Raw genomic sequence first — 6,974 nt, 5'->3', positions numbered from 1 at the left:
ATCCATACAGGCTGTTTCTTCACCTCTGCTTCCTGGGTCTCCTCTACTGTCTTGTATTGTCAATGACGGTGTTAAACAACCGTCAACATGTAAAGGGACCAAGAATGAATGAGTGAGCGAACTGAGCCTTCCAGCCCCACTCGTTATAAAGGCTCAAGGGAAGATGATGAGCCAAACAGAGAGAGCAGACGGGGCCCTCTTTGAGATTTGGAGGCTTCCGACGGGGGCTTATGGGCAGTGGGTGGAAACGGGGTCTAGGCATTCATTGTGTAGTTAGCGAACACACCGTTTGTGGCAATATTTCAGGTTTGTTCGGAACTAATGGAAATGTAGGGGCATCTAACCCCCCCAAAGCACCCCCTTGGCACCACCACTGCCAGAGGCAGCCAACGCAGGGATCAGACAGGACCCAGGATTCCAGCAGCTTCTGAATCCACAATGTGACGGATAACTCAACCTAATCCCACCTTTTAGGAACCCAAAGTAACCACCTGCCTAGATTTTTTTGCCAACTCTGCTAACGTTTGGTTTACACTGCCTAATAGAGTTTATAAAATAAAATTTCTGTCTCATGTCCTCAAGACCCAGTAGTTTCGGGGAGGGTCTGGAGGCACAGCCGGGAACAAAGGGAAGCAGATGAGACAGGCAGCCAGAGAGAAGGAGGTTCAGAGAGACAGCAAGGGAGTGAGTAAGGGCAAGGTCAGGAGGGGGGTGGGGAGCAGCCGAGCAGGAGCCGGGCACGGGCACCAGGCACCTTGCCACCTCTTGGCCCCGGTGTGTCAGCACAGGCTCTGCCCTCCCAAAGACGACAGAGGAACTGGCAGGAGCGCTTCCTACCCAGGGTGTGAAGATCTACCGTCTTTGAAAACTGTCCTAATTAGTGTTGAAGGTAGCCGGGTTACGGCCAATTTCCCCCTTTCTCAGCATTTGTTCATCTGCCTGACTGCTAAGCAAAATGGATGTGAGGACGAGGAACGCAGCCTCCAAAGGCAGAGGGAAACAATGGGCAGAGCACATTGAAAGCTGTGCTTGGGGGAGCAGAACCCAATGCTGAGACTACTGGTTCTAGAGCCAAGCTGCCTGGGTTCGAATCCCAATTCGGCCCCTCACCAGGTGTACAACCCCGGGCAGGTTTCCTGACCTTTCTGTGCCTCAGTTTCCCCCCAGAGCTGTAAAAATAGAGCAAGTAAGAGTACCTGACAAGGCTCTTGTGCAGATTGAATGAGTTAATACTTGCAAAGCTCTTAGAACAGTGCCTGGCACATAACAAGACCAGAATAGTGTGTGTTTAAAAAAAAAGGTGGCGGGGGGGGCAGCCAAGGCAATCTTGAGAAAGAAGACCAAAGCCAGAGGTACCACACTCCCAGATTTCAAGATATACTACAAAGCTATGGTAATCAAAACAGTATGGTACTGGCACAAAAACAGACACATAGATCAAGGGAACAGAATAGAGAGCCCAGAAATCTATGGTCAATTAATCTATGACAAAAAAGGCAAGAATATACAATGGGGAAAAGACCATCTCTTCAATAAATGGTATTGGGGCAAATTAGACAACTACATGCAAAAGAATGAAACTGGACCACTTTCTTACACCATACACAAAAATAAGTTCATAATGGATTAAGGACCTAAATGTGAGACCTGAAACCACAAAATTCTTAGAAGAAAACATAGGCAGTAATCTCTTTGACATCAGCCATAGGAACACTTTTCCAGATATTTTTTCTTTGGCAAGGGATACAAAAGCAAAATTAAACTGTTGGGACCAAACCAAAATAAAAAGCTTTTGCACAGCAAAGGAAACCATTGGAGAAGATATTTGCAAATGATATGTCTGATAAAGGGTTAATATCCAAACCATATAAAGAACTTCTACAACTCAACACCGTAAAAATAAATAATCCAATCAAAAAATGGGCAGAGCCTGACTAGACATATTTCCAAAGAAGACATAAGAATGGCCAACAGACACATGAAAAGATGCTCAGCATCACTCATCATCAGGGAAATGCATATTGAAACCACAGTGACGGGCGCCTGTTCGGCTCAGTCAGTTGAGCATCTGCCTTTCGTTCAGGTCATGATCCCAGGATTCTGGGATCGAGCCCCACATTGGGCTCCTTGCTCAGTGGGAAGCCTGCTTCTCTGTCTCCCTCTGCCTGTCACTCCCCCTGCTTGTGTTCTCTCTCTGTCAAATAAATAAATAAAATCTTAAAAAAAAAAAAAAAGAAACCATAGTGAGATATCACCTCACACCTGTCAGAATGGCTAGACTCAAAATGACAAGAAATAACAAGTGTTGGTGAAGATTGTGCAGAAAAAAGGAAACTTAATACACTGTTGGTAGGAATGCAATCTGGTGCAGCCACTATGGAAAACAGTATGGAGGGTCTTCATAATTTTTAAAATAAAATTACCACATGCTCTAGTAACTCCACTACTGGGCTCCTACACAAAGAAAACAAAAACTAACTCAAAAAGATATATGTACCCATGTGCTTATTGCAGCATTATTTATAATAGTCAACATATGGAAGCAAGTGTCCATCAATAGATGAATGGATAAAGAAAGAAGAGGTACTATATATATATTTATAGTTATATATATATGTATGTTTCAAGTTATATCTATAGATATCTATATATATCTCAGACTATCGCTCAGCCACCAAAAAGGAATGAAATCTTGCTATTTGCAGCAACGTGGATGGCTCTAGAGGGTATAATGCTAATTGAAATAAGTCAGACAGAGAAAGACAAATACCATATGATTTCACTCATGTGTGGAATTTAAGAAACAAAACAAATGAACAAAGAAAAAAGAGACAAACAAAAAACAGACTCTTAAATACAGAGAACAAACTGCTGGCTACCAGAGGGGAGGTGGGTGGGGGAAAGGGGGTTTGGGGGATGGGGATTAAAGAGTGCCCTTACTATAAGGAGCACTGAGTAATGTATGGGCTTGCTGAATCATTGAAACTAATATAACACTGCGCACTTGAAACTAATATAACACTGTACATTAATTATACTTCAATTAAAAAAAAAGCAGAGCCACAAAAGACCTAATTTGGATAAGATGGTTAGTGAAGCCTCTGTGAAAAAAATGACATTTAAGACAGACATGAAGCATGAGAAAGTGGTAGTTTCTCTAAACTCTTCATAATGTGATTCCTTTTTATAATTCCAAAACCAAATTTTATTTTAAGATTATGATGTGCTTTTGAGTATGTTCAAGCATTTCACTTTTGAGTATTTCCCAGTCTGGGGCGATGACTCTCAGTGGGTCACACTGTCTCTAGCTCACATGGTTTGGTTGCCAAAGGGGACCACTTATTTTCTGGGGGCGGGGCCGCAGCCTAGAGGACTAAGCTTGATCTGGGGGGGAGCTAGGAGCTTCAGAGGGGAACAGAACTCCCCTAATGCATTACCTCGAGCTCTTCCTCTCCTATTTCTGGCCGTTAGGACGAGGATCCTGACCATTAGACCATTAGAATCTTCCAAGTTACGTATCTACAAAACAGGGGCCTCGTACAGACAACTAGAATTCAGGGAGGCTGCAGGCGGTAATATTTAGGGGTAGGGGACTCTCTGAAAATCCTTCTAATAAAATGGCTTGCAGCTGACATCCCTCCCTTGGGTGGTCCTGGCCGGAGGCCACCCCTGGGAAAATGCTCAGAGAGTCGGCAGCTTTATGACCAAGAGAGGTCGGTGCTCCCTCATCTCTTGGGTTGACTTGAGAGGCCTATGCCAAGACACTGAGAGTGGGAAAACATCCCAAACCCTTCTAGTCAAAATCCCTGTTTATAAATAAGGAAACCGAGAGAGAGGAAGACACCCGCCCGAGGCCGAGGCCACGTGGCTGCTGAGGCCCAGGCTCCTCTGGCTCCCCGCAACTGCCCCTTGCGGAGGCCACCCTGACGCACACCTGCGCGCCTCCAGCTCGGGGTGACCGGGCTCTTTTTTCTGCGAGGCAGGGTTAGCTGAAAATGCCTTGCCTCATGACCCCACCTCATGACTCTCCACCCCTCTGCTGGCTACAGTCCCCGCAGTGCCAGAAAAGCCTGCATTCTCCTCCGCTCAGCAACCCAGAGACAGCTCTGGCTGCCCACAACTCACACCCCAGCAAGAAACCTGAGACCCTGAGTTCTCCCCAAGGGCCAAGAACATGCGGGGCAGAGTCAGACGAGGCCCTAAGCGTAGGGCTCCTTCACCCAGGGTCCACGCGGGTCAAAGTCTAAACAGACTCGAGAACTTGAATCCCACACTTTCCCATAAAAAGTGGATCTGGGCTCTGAGCCCAGCCTTCCTCTTCCTCTGGGAGTCCCTGGGCCCAACCTCCTCCCCGGGTGTTCTACCTACCACCAGCAGCAGCCCTGCTGGCCCCAGCAAGGCCCCCTGCTCCAGGAAGGCCCCAGGCATGACCAAGAAGATGCTCTCAAAGCACACAGCTGAGTCAGACTCAGCTTCTCAGAGGATCTGCTTTCATCATCACTGGGAGGAACAACAGTCGCTCATCACCGAGGCTGTAAGCCCCTTCGTCCTCGGGTGCCCTGCCCAACCCGGCTGCAGGAGGGTGGGGCTTGGGGCTTGGAGCGTCCAGAATCTCAGACAGGGGGCCTGGATTGGCTGGGGCATCGGAGCAGGGCAACTGGACACGCTGGGGCCTTGGGTCAGGCCCAGGGCCCTGGCAGCTGTGTGAGAAGTCTAGCACTCCTGTATGTGGCAGGGTACGAGGATGCATTTTGGAAATGTGTTTATGTTCTGGCCTATCAGTCCATGATAGGAGCCAACCACCGGGTCAGAGTCTGCCAAGGAGGAGCCAACCGCCGGGTCAGAGTCTGCCCCAGCCACCAGCCACCAGCCACCAGCCACACTAGCTGTCTGACCCTCAGGATCCTCAGGGGCTTGTACCCATGCTAAGTGGAGAGCAGCCCCAACGCCGGGAGGCAGAGTGATGCCTAAATGCTTGGGGGTGAGCAGTGAGACCCCGCGGCCCTGGGCATCCACTCCTCCCTGGACTTGCGCTCTGCACACCCTCTCCCTCTAACAGCCTTGCTCCGGGTCTGTCTGTGGGGCGGGGCGCTCTGCAGGACCACCCTCGGCAGGACCCCCTGTCTCATTCACAGAGCCCCTGCTACGTAAGATTTCAAGAATGAAGGGAGGGAGGGAGGGAGGGATGTACATGCCTGGGCCTATTCCTCTAAGAGAAGAAAATGCTAGGGTTCAGGGAGATTGCATCTGGACTGCCGCGGGCACGAGGAAAGGGCAGGGGTGAGTGTAGGTCCATGGCTCGGGTTCAGCGGATACACACCCAGGCTCCTCACCAGTCCACCTGCTTATTAGCCAGCTATGTGACCTCAGGCAAATCATTTTGTGCCTCAGTCTGACTGTAAAATGGGGGTGGGGGGGTAAAAGGATGTGCCCTACTCTCGGTATAAAAACAATACAGGTTAAAGAATACTGGAAAAGATGAAAACTAGTCACATCTAAGTCTATCCGCATGATAAATACTATGAATAACAGCAATATTAAAAAGATTAATCTTTGCAGCTTGGGAAGCTTAGCGGCCAGAGGCCCAGGGCTTGTGGAGAGAGAGAGAGAGAGAGAGAGAGAGAGGGGGGCTGGCTGGCCCCCAGGGAGAACATCTGGGGCAGCCAGGGGTCAGACAGTCAGGCTCCCAGACTGCCCTACCCTTTCACCAGATCCTGCTCAGCCTGCTGGAGAGGCGTGACCCTCCCTGGTGTATACCCCACAATTAGCATCCCGGCCTTCCCGGGGAAGCTAAGGAGAAGGGATAAGGGAGGAGTGAGTATATGTGTGTATCTGAGAGGAGGAATTGTCTGCTCCATTCTGTTCTCCCTCATGGGGCACGCGGGCGCGCAGGCGCACACACACACTTTCTTCCCTGCTTTACCTCCTTCTAGGTAAGAGATTTTTTGAAGGCCTCTTATACTTCCTTCTCTCAGCAGTCCCATGAGTTCCTTCTCCCATCATGGCTGTCCTGAAGCCGGGACACTAACTGGGAGTCCCCTACACGCGGCCCGGGCTGCTAGGACACGGCACGGGAAGATGCCTCCCGCCTACCCCATGCCTCGGCAGTCAGGGAGACAAAAGATGACGTGGCCCTCAGAGCAAGAAGCCACCATGACCTAGAGCCTTTCCCTCCTCCATGGTGACCCAGCCCAGTCAGCAGCATCTCCAGCACCCAGTCTGCGTCCTCCTGCCCATCCTGGGCACTGTTTTCCTGGCCAAGCCTCTCCCAACAGGCTCAAAAGGCGTACCCCGGAGATTAAGGCAGCTGGGAAGTTGCAGGGCAGTCCAGGGCAGAAGGGAGATTTGTATGCTGCCAAAGTTCCTTCAGGACATAGGTGTGACCACAGAGAAGAAAAATGGGCATGCTGATGGAGGACACCGGCCCTGACCACGCTTGGCTTCCGTTCTGTTGTTGGAAGGCTTGTCTCACTCTGGAGTCTGAAAGGATGGTGAAGGGCTGTGAGGGGCAGGCTGGTCTGGCCTTGGCCAAAACCCCATCAGACAATGGGTTTAGGATGGAAGAGAGCCCCTGAGAGTCCTGACTCACCAAGACTTGGGCCTCATGTCATGATTGCTCAGCTCTGGAAGCTTCTGTGCCCCGTGGTCCTGCATCTCCACCCACAGGCAAAGGAACTGGCTTGGTTACCCTGTCACCTGCTCTACCCAGGCTCTCCCGGGAGGACTGGGCTCTGCCCATCTTCATTCAAGGCGTTGCTGCCCACCCACGGCGTCAGGCCGAGGACAGCGGACTGCCAAGGCTGTCTCTGTGGCTCTGGAGGCAGAACTACTGTTTGACTTGTTTGTCACTAAGGGCCGGACTGAGGTCATCATACCCATTTTACAGATGGAGAAATGGAGGCAGGAAACTGTTCCTTAACTTGCTGGGATTCTCTCAGAAACCTGAGGTATAATCCCAGCTGTGCTGCTTCCTG

This window comes from Zalophus californianus, chromosome 9 (assembly GCF_009762305.2).
Source record: "Zalophus californianus isolate mZalCal1 chromosome 9, mZalCal1.pri.v2, whole genome shotgun sequence".
Taxonomy (NCBI): domain Eukaryota; kingdom Metazoa; phylum Chordata; class Mammalia; order Carnivora; family Otariidae; genus Zalophus; species Zalophus californianus.
Note: the sequence above shows the minus strand (reverse complement) of the source record.